At 40.8% G+C, this 10,560-nt stretch overlaps 1 protein-coding gene across 3 annotated transcripts in view; it reads right to left on the reverse strand.

The window, feature by feature from the left end:
• KCNIP4 (potassium voltage-gated channel interacting protein 4) overlaps window positions 1-10,560 on the reverse strand; it is a 460,104-nt gene that overhangs the window by 83,513 nt on the left and 366,031 nt on the right. The window lies entirely within an intron of this gene.

A 10,560-nucleotide genomic window follows, 5' to 3' on the forward strand; every position in this document is an offset into this window, starting at 1 on the left:
TTGGGAAATGTAAACATTTACAGAGTTTGGGAGCAAAACACAGAACTATATGGTTTAGAGAACTTGCAGCAAAGAATTCTGTTTAGCTTTGTTTAACCCAATTAACCCCAAAGGGTATTTGTCCATAGAACCCTTCTTCCCCACAAGTAACATCTGGTAACATCTGCATATTTGCATTAGGATCATTGGGAGGTGTTGGGATCTAGTAGGATCTGGATATTTCGGTCTCAAAAAGTACAACATCCTTAATGAGGTCCAGCTCTTTGCAGTGGGGCCCAATGGAGGTCTAAGGAATTCTTCCTGCCGTAGTTCAGCTCAAACCTCAGCTAAGAAACTCATCAGGGACAGAAGCGTCCAGGCCCAGTACTGAGGCCATGGCTTCCCTCCATCATCTTCCTTCCTCTTGGCTACAGATTCCCCACTCTGAGGGGTGAAGCTCAGGAGAAGAGCTTCTTCTCATCAACTCTGCACCCAGGGTCACCGGTACCCCCAATTCCACCGCGCATGTGTCATTTGGAAATGTAGTTCTTGTTGATTACAAAAGTCACATCATTTTTGATACTTAGTAACACTGCCTCTCTGGTGATTACCAGAGGGAGAAGGGGTGGAGGGAGCTAGGAGAGTCGAAGAGAGTAAAGGAAGAAGATTTGACTAGGGGGGTGGTGAACACACAGTACAAATAAACAGATGATGTATCATAGAATTATGCACCTGAAACATACGTAATTGTATTAACCAAAATCACCCCAATAAAATTAGCCAAAAATATATATATATAATTCTGCCTTTCACTAACATGTGTACCTGCTTACTGTCCTGTCTCACTGAAGTAGAGTTCAGGGCCAGAACTCTCACTTAGCAGGAAAATGAAGGTCAGGGCAAGTCTGATCTCCACATGCCCTCATCACTGCCCTCCAGGCGTTTATGAAAGACCAATAATGGCGACGAAACAAATACTTGGGATGGTTATGCTTGTCAAAATGAAAAAGGGGATGTGAAAGCAAATATTTGTTTTGTACTTTTCATATCAAAATAATTTATTTTGCAACAGTGATCTGGAAACGCTGCAGAATAGTGATTGATAGATAATAAGAAGAGGGACATGAAAAATTGGCAAGACCAAGAGTAAGTAACTCTGAGCTGACAAGGATAAAATTGATGAGAATTTTGGTGGTTTTCCTCTAAAGCAGTGGTTCTCAACCTTCTGGCCCTTTCAATACAGTTCCTCATGTTGTGACCCAACCATAAAATTATTTTCGTTGCTACTTCATAACTGTAATGTTGCTACTGTTATGAATCGTAATGTAAATATCTGATATGCAGGTACATATGCAGGTCTTAGGCAACCCTGGTGAAAGGGTTGTTTGACCGCCAAAGGGGTCGCGACCCACAGGTTGAGAACCGCAGCAAAGGATGTGGAAAGAAAGTAGCCAATGAAAGGCAACTAGGCATTAACAGCTTGACCTCAGGCTAGGCTTGGTGAGGCAAGTAAAAAATGCCATAATGGACTCCTTCAGTTTTTTCTGTTGTTCATCGGCGTGAATAAGTTGATTCTACTCCACGGGTGCTGAGCTGAGAGAATGAAGGAAGATGGTACTCCCTACGACTGCTGTGAATCCAATGACTTGAGCTGCCTGGTAGTTATTGTCATTGCCAGTGGAGAAATAAGTTCCACAGAACAGGTCTAATGTAAACAAACAATAACAAATAGAAAGACTCTGGCTTTCTTGAAAAATGCCCTGGTATAAGCTCCTTATGAACCATTTAGAGTGTAATTTCCTCAGCTTAAAATATTCCTCTGTCCTTTTCTCACCTGGTGAAATGTGTGTATCTTTTATGACCTATTCTAATATTCCTGCCTCCTCTCTAAAGCCTTCCCGATCGCTCCAGCATGCAGACTGGTGACTCCCTGGTCAGAGGTCTACCCTCTACCTCTCTCTCATCCAGCATGTAAAGCAAAACATTGCGATCTGCTTGTGTCTGTCTTCTCTATTGTGAGTTCCTTGAAGGCAGGAGTAATGTCTTACAGATCTGAATGTCCTCTGGACTTGATGTAGAGTCTCATATCCCGTCGTGGCTCAAGCATTATTTGGTGAACGAATGAATGAGTCAATAAACAAATGATATTGCTGCTCAAGTTTCCATGCCTCTGGAGTCCCTGGAACCTTAGCTGCCCTCCAGAAAATTATTTCTCACACTGAGGTTTGTGGGCCACTGGTGGCCCTTAAACGCCTTCTTTGGAATCACTGTGTTGACTGTGCATTGTTCTGAGAAACACAGCAAGGCAGAAGTAGAGGACATTTTAATCAGATTTTCTGAGTAGCCTTTGAATCATAGCATAACCTCCTCTAGACCCAATGCCCTTTCCACTAGAAAGAAACAAAACAGCGCATTAACTTTTTGGCCTTTGTAACCACACAGCAGTCCGGACCACACACCCAACACAGTTGCTTCCCCAGCTGTCGCAGACCTGTATATGCCAAGACTGAAATGAGAGTCCTGGGGCCAGAGGGTCAATGTGATTGAGTTAAGTGTGTGTGATAGGATGAGCAGCACATGCAATATTCAAAGCAGCACATGCAATATTCAAAGCAGCACACTTCAAGTGCCTGCCTGCAGGCTCTCTTGTTTTCCCAGCTCACTGGTACCTTACTTCTTAATGACTCCTACCTGCCAGAGGGCTGTTTCTATTTCCAGGAGGCTTACAGGCTCTAAACACACACCTGGAATCATCAGCAATCACCAGCTTATGATAAATTAAAAATGCAACACCATCTAACCCAATCCAAACTCTGATTCCTGGAGGCAAACTCTGTGCAGAGCACAGTGTGATTCTGCTGCAAAATACATGATGTGACTCAGCCACCACCGAAGAGCATGCATTTGGGGAGGGATTTTAATATAGTTCTTAGCATTTATTGAGCTCCTATTAGATATCAGGAGACGGGCTCTGTTGATATTATTGTACTCCTTGCAGTAATTCCAAGATGAGCTATCATTGTCTATTCTTTACACATGTGAGTACTGAGTCTCATAGAAGTGAAAAAAAAAAAAAAAAAAGGAGTGGCGAGATGTCACAGAGGAGAAAAAAGAGAGAAAAGATTTACATCCAAGTCTGTAATGACAAAACCTGTTCCTTCTGCTTTGCCACTTGCTCTCCCTCCCTCTCTCTCTCTCTCTCTTTTAATATATTTTATTGTTTTTTTTTTACAGAGAGGAAGGGAGCGGGATAGAGAGTTAGAAACATCAATGAGAGAGAAACATTCATCAGCTGCCTCCTGCACACCTCCTACTGGGGATATTGCCTGCAACCAAGGTACATGCCCTTGACCGGAATCGAACCCCGGACCCTTCAGTCCGCAGGCCGACGCTCTATCCACTGAGCCAAACCAGTTAGGGCACCACTTGCTCTCTTAACAATGATAAAATTAATGACACCTTCTCTCTCCCTGCATTGTCAAATGTCTCAGAGAAGTTGACTTTCTCCACTGGGTTGATTTCCTACTTCCGGCTTTCTCTTTAATCTAGTGCTGTCTGATTTCTGGCCCTTCTGTGGATTGAATTGTGTTGCTGTATAATTTGTATTTTGAAGGTCTAACCTCCCAATATGATTATATTTGAAGATATGGCCTTTAAGGAGGTCAAGTTAAATGAGGGCATAAGGATGGGACCCTAATCCAATGCAACTGGTGTCTTTATAACGATGAGAGAAAGAGAAAGAGACAGACCTGGGATATACATGCAGAGGGAAAAGCCGCGAAGACACAGCAAGAAGGCAGCCATCTGCAAGCCACTGGGAGAGGTCTTAGGAAAACAAACCTGTGGGCTCCTTGATTTTGGACTTCATGTCCCAGAACCATGAGAAAATAACTTTCTCTTGGTTAAGCCACCAGTCTATGGCATTTGGTTCTGGCAGCCTGAGCAAACTTGGAACTGGATTCAAATGACACACAATAAGAATAAAAGCAAGTCTTGTTATTCACCAAGTTTGCCCAGTGAGTGCTGGGCATCTTGTTAGTCAATCATATTATTTATTCTTTACCATGACCATTAAAGAAGTGATTACCATCCCCAATCTACAGATGAGGCTTGGGGATTCTAAGTGGCTTGCTCAAGATCAGGTGGCTGGTTAGTAATGAAGCAGACAAGGACTCTAATCTTTCTAAGCACTTGACTGAGATTGTTAATAAAAACCACCATCCTATAGAGAGCTTTTGTTCCAAGCCTGGCTGTATATTATCTCATTCTGATACTGACAAAAATTCTGCGAGGTAGTTGTTATTGCCCTTATTTTACAAAGAATAAACTGGGACTCAATGAACTTGAGCAACTTACTCAAGGTCACACAGCTAGTAAGTGACAGAGCTGGGATTTAATCCCTGTTTTGTTTTATTTTTTGACACCAAAGATTGTGAGTTTAGTCAACATGCTATTTGAGATAGAAACAGTTATATATATATTCTGGTCTTAAAGCCTGGGGAATAAAAGAATTGAAATCACAAACCAGGTGGCCACTGAACCCCAACTCCTCAGGGGAAACATGCCAGCCACCTTGATCACCATGATGGTGGTCGATGATGTGCTGATCAGAAAAAGTAGAATAAGGTGTGGAAGTGATGAAATCTCAGAACTGGAAAGAATATGAAATGTTGTTTGCTCTTCCTCATTTTATCACTGAGAAATGTTAAGTTCCAGGAGGCTGAGGGGTTTGTCTGGAATGAAAACCAGCACCATGTGGGACTCTGGCCTCTTGAATCATCTCCAGGCCTCGGTTAACACATACCTCGATGTGTTGCTAATTCCAAATGCTGCCTTTGCATCCTGAGATAATCTGAATAGAAATAGTATTTTAATTCATGCATCTTCTAAGAGATTTCATTTTAATCAGATAATAAATTCCCAAACCCAGACCCCTTGAGCTTCCTGGCTGTCTCCTTTTGTTCTTTGCACCTTAGGTTTAAGTCTCTGTGTCTGAGTCAACAGTTCTCTCAGGCCATGACACAGTTGGGCTATAAATTGGAATTCAAATCACTTGGGAACAACATAATGAGTTTCAAAAATAGTAGTCTTTCTCCCCTTTCTCACAACTTTTCTTAAAATACAGTAGAATCTTATTACAGCCCAACTCATAATTATGTGCACTTGTCTCTATCGGAGGTCAAGCCATACCCTCCAGAACACAGCTACAGAACATCTTTCTTTATAAACAAACATGAATGTGAGGCCTGTGGTCCTAATACACATTTTTATAAGCAAGGCCTGTAATGCTGAAATAAAACCATTTTATGAAAAAAAAAATCAGATTTTTAAAATGAAAGTGGTTCAGTACACAGGTCAGGCACACAGAATCGAGTCCTTCCTTATCATGTCATAACACTGTGAGGCCATTGTCTCCATGGCTTCTCTTTGATCTGACAGACTACTGGCTCCACTGGTCCAACAGCATCTAAAAGCGCTCAATAAAAACTGTGAAACAAATGCATAACTACCTGAAGTACCCCAACCTGGCCACCTTGTATCTATAAGGAGGTCCATTTCTCAATAAAACATGACCCTTCTTAAAAAAAGAATCTATCCATTTTTCATTATAAAAAGATTATAGGTAGTATAACTTTAAAATTCTATTTGAGCTAAAATTGATTTGTCTGAGCCAAAGATTCAGCCAGCTCGACTTACATTGCTTTATCTCATTTATAAAAAAACCCCTCTGAGTCTTTACTCCTACTGTTGACTCTTTCTTAAATTGCTTTAATAGTGACTTGATCAGAATGACAATAACATCATGATGAGAAAAACTACCTTCTAATGATATGTTACATGTTATTATTTAGAAGTGGGGTCTAGTGGCAGTATTAGAGAAGAGTTTGACGAATTTCACTCCAGACTTTACCTTCATACTAAACAATACTGTAGGATTCTTGATTACAGAACTGGAAACTACTCCTGAGAAATTTATATATATAAAGAGGCAATATGCTAATTGGTCCTAACGGTGTCCCAGTCACGACCGTTCAACAGGCTGCGTGCACACAGGAGCTGGTGGGCAGGGATGGGGGCAGGGACTTGTGCCACTGGGACATGAGGCTGCCGCCGGGGGCAGCCCCCCAAGTGGAGGCGTGCGCAGGCCCACCGCGCTGCCCGGTCTGGAGGGGGGCTTCAGGATGGGCCGTGGCGCTGTCCTATATAATAAAAGGGTAATATGCAAATAGACTCAATGATAGAATGACTGATTGCTATGATGTACACTGACCACCAGGGGGCAGATGCTCAATGCAGGAACTGCCCCTGATGGTCAGTGGGAGTGCCTCTCAACCATAAGCTGGGCTCATGGCTGGCGAGCAGAGCAGCAGTGGCAGGAGCCTCTCCCGCCTCCGTGGCAGCACTAAGGGTGTCTGACTGCGGATGTCGTGCACCAGGCCTCTAGTTCTGAAATAAGAAGATGTTTAATGTTCAGTCTGACACATCAGGGCAAAGATAAAGTTGCCTGGAAGATTTCCAAAGCCATTTTACATGACATGCAATTTTTCCCCTCCCTTCCTTTCTACATCAAAATCTTGTACAGCCATATACTCAGAATATCCCATTCCTTAGTCCCACCCCCAGCAATGCTCAAATGGTTTGGCATTATAATCAATTGAGGAAAGAGATTTTTGAGGGTTAAGGAATTTGCTCAAGTGTGCACAGCTATACAGCTGATAAGTGGGGGAGCTGGGATTGGACACAAACATGTCTTTCCTCTTCCTGTTCTTATATTTGACTTCTCTGGATGGAGAATTTAGACCTGGGCCGGGCTCTGGCAGTAACTCCTTTTTTAAAAATATAATACATTTTTTATTGATTATAGACAGAGGAAGGGAGAGGGAGAGAGGTATAGAAACATCAATGATGAGAGAGAATCGCTGAGCCATGCTGGCCAGCATGGAAGCAACTCTCTAAACTCTGCCAACTTCAAATGTTTTACTCTCAACTCTTCTTATCTTCACAACCACTCACCTATCCACCCACCAGGAGCTATTTTCAGCCACATGGAAGGTGTACGGGCAATTAACTCCAAGTTGTTGGTGCACAGGTCATGAGTAGAAAGCAACCCATCTATCAAAACACTGTGGAGTCCTACCACTTCCCAGACCACCCAGACCAATTGGAACCCCTCCAATTTCTGTCACTCAAACATGTGTTTCTTCAACTCTGACACTAAAAATATGCCAGGACCAAAAAAGCCCTTTATCATTGTACTTTATCCTATTTAATATTCATATATCACATGGAAAATGAAAAGTACTTTGAAAACAGCCAATTATTTTGAATGTGTTAGAGGTGTTTGTTGGCAATGACATTGCAATTTCTATTTCAGGAGAACCTATTATTTTACAATGTTGTGATTTAATTCAAACAGTTTTAAAATATAACTACTCAGAAGAAAATTGCTCACAGCACATATGAATGCATTGTCTCTACCTTATTTATAAACATTAATAACTATTTACACAGCTTAGATTTTAAAATATAATCACCTATTGGAATGCTTATTATTAGCGTTATCCATATTATTATTACAAGTCATGAAGTGTCCCTTATAAAAGAAGTATTATTTTTATAGGTGGTAAGGTCCTACTTGCTTTTTGGTAAGTGAGGGAAATAAACATTATTTGCCGGTCATACACAGAGAGAAAATCTACAGTAAAAATGCTGGGGTGAGGGCAGAAGGAAACTAGAAATGTGATTGAACTTGCACAGAGAGACAGACTAAAAAGATTGATATTCTAAGATATTCTTGTTGTCAGGAAAGGCAACAGCTGAAAGGAACTATGATCAAAGAGAAAAATTTAAAAAGTAGTGAAACATGAAGTGAGGTAAAGAAAGATAGCCTGTGATACTACACTAAAGGAACCATGTCCTAACCGTAGAGCTTCTCTTGAATTTTGATAGACTTTCTCCTGTTTGTCCTAAAAATGTAATAATATTAGCAAACTACCCTTCATAGCATTTGATCTGTGTAAGCATTTTGCATACATTAATTCATAAAGTTCCCATGAGCACACTGTATCATGTTCTAAAGATGAAGACACTGGCACAGAGAGAGTAAGTAACTTGCCCACGGTCACACAGTACCACAGTCAGAGTCTGAAGTCTGGTTCCAGGGTTCACGGGCTTGTTCATGGCTTCAACCTCACCACCAAGATTAATGTCTCCTGTGTGGCAGGTATTGATAAAAAATGTGGCAAAAGACTAAATGACTTGGGCTTGAGTTTCAGCTCTGCCACTTAGTAGCCTTATAATTTGGGACAAGTCACTTTAAACCGCAAATCTTTATTCTCCTCAATTGTTAAATGGTGATCATAATGGCACCTGAATAATTCCGAAGATTAAATAGAATCTGTATGTAAAGGATTTTGCACAGTGTATGGTGCACCATCAGAATCCATACGCATGCTTTCTGCTATTATTATTGAGCTTTTGCCACCTCTGCTCACCTAAAGCATCGATTGACTTTACCCTGTCACTGAGCTCAATGAAACATGATTTTTATTACCTCCAGGAACACTCACTGGAGAATGTGCCACCTCTAAGCAGAGTCAGAGAACACAAAACATACTGTGGAGTTGTTTTTCTACCCCAAGTCTCCAAGGAAAATGTTTTGCTAAAAGGTGAATAAGGTTTCTTCTGTCAGTAGTTATTCTCCAGAACTTGCTGTTTTGTTCTTTTTTTTTTCTCCTCTGAAACTTTATAAGCAAAGATGTGCCAGTGTTGCCTGAAAGGGCTTCTGCCCATCACTCTTGCAGCTCTAGATCCCCTGGCAAAAAAAGCAGTTTGGAAGTAAGAAGCTTAAACTTTAACCCTGTGATCTAAGCAGATAACAGAGCAATTTTATAGACCTGGTGGGCTGTAAAATTGAGTCTGCTTAAAGTGTTAGGCTCCTGTGTCAGTGTATAAACGACACCAGCAGAAATTGGCCTTGCTCCTGTTAACGCTTAGCCCAAATATTACTCTTCAGGTCAATGCAAGTGGACAATAGGTTTTTATGACTCCTACTGGAAAATGCACAAGTGACCAATTATGAAATCAACTATAAAAGAGACAAAAAAAACAGAGAAAGCTTTTTAAATCTAAACTTCTAGCCCTAGCTGGTTTGGTCTGCGGAATGAAGGGTCCCAGGTTCAATTCTGGTCAAGGGCACATGCCTAGGTTCTGGGCTCGATTCCCAATGGGGGCATGCAGAGGCAGCCAATCAGTGATTATCTTGCATCATTGATGTTTCTATCTCTCTATCCCTCTCTCTTCCTCTCTGAAATCCATAAAAATATATTTAAAATAAACACACACACTAATCTTCATTATGAAAAATAAAATAAAATAAATCTAAACCTCTATGTAGCTTTTTATAAGCAGTCATCACTCTATCCCTTTTGGACCAAATTAACAATTCAAAAACATAGTGAAAAAAATCAAGTGAGAAGAAAAAAGATTTCATCACACAGGTAACCTGAACAAAAAAGGTACAAAAATGACAATAAAGCTTGCTTCTGGGAGTGGCTTGTGTTCTTCAGACACTTTAAACCATGTCTAAAATCAAATGACCACTTCTTAACTTTCATGGCCTTCTCTGTTTCCCGTCTTGCTTAATGCACCCGTATCCCTCTGGTGGAATCAGTTTGTAGGCTTTCTATCTTTCACTCAGTACCACCAATCGCTCCTCACCTTCACCATGTGTTTCAAGTCCTTCTCCCTCCTATGACCACCCCCTTGCATTGAAGCATTTGTCCTCTTCTCTAAACAGGAAACTCTATGGAGAAGACCCAACAGAGTAACTGTGGCATTACCCTGAGGTGAAACCCCTCCTTCGACAGAGTAATTGTGAGGCCTTGGGTTAGTGATTTCATTTCATTGTTTAGTTCTCTCATTTAAGTGCAGATTTCATGATTTATTATTGTGTCATATTCTCATGCTGAGTTTCAGTTGGTTCCTTGATTCAGAAATCAATGCCCAGCTGGCTTTTGCTGACAGCTTTGACACCCTGTTCATGTCTTGTATTAAGCGTTACTCTTAATTCTTTGCGAGTCTTTTCTCTGACTTCAAGTTCACCATCAACTCTTCGAAGGTAGGACTGGTGTCCAGCTCCCTTGACTCTTGGCTAACTCTAGCCATCTCAAAACCCAAACAAAAAAGGATACATTCCTCATTTTGAACCAGTAATCAAACTTCTGGGCATACATATATCCAAAGGAAATAATAGCATATCAAAATGATATCTGCACTCCCTTGCTCATTACAGAAATATTCACAAAAGCTAAGATATAGAAATAACCTAAGTGTCCATCAAGAGATGTAAGGGATAAAGAAAACCTGGTATAGATAAACAATGGAATGTTATTCAGCAATGAGAAAAAAGGAAATCTGGCTGTTTGTGGCAATAACATGAAACTTGAGGGCATTATGCTAAGTTAAATAAGCCAGAGAAAGACAAATACTTTATATTACTTATATATGGAATATTTAAAAGTCAAATAAAAAAGTCAAATTCATAGAAACAGAGAATGAAAAAGGGGTTGCCAAAGACTA

The sequence above is a fragment of the Myotis davidii genome, unplaced genomic scaffold (assembly GCF_000327345.1).
Source record: "Myotis davidii unplaced genomic scaffold, ASM32734v1 scaffold204, whole genome shotgun sequence".
In the NCBI taxonomy this organism is placed as follows: Eukaryota; Metazoa; Chordata; class Mammalia; order Chiroptera; family Vespertilionidae; genus Myotis; species Myotis davidii.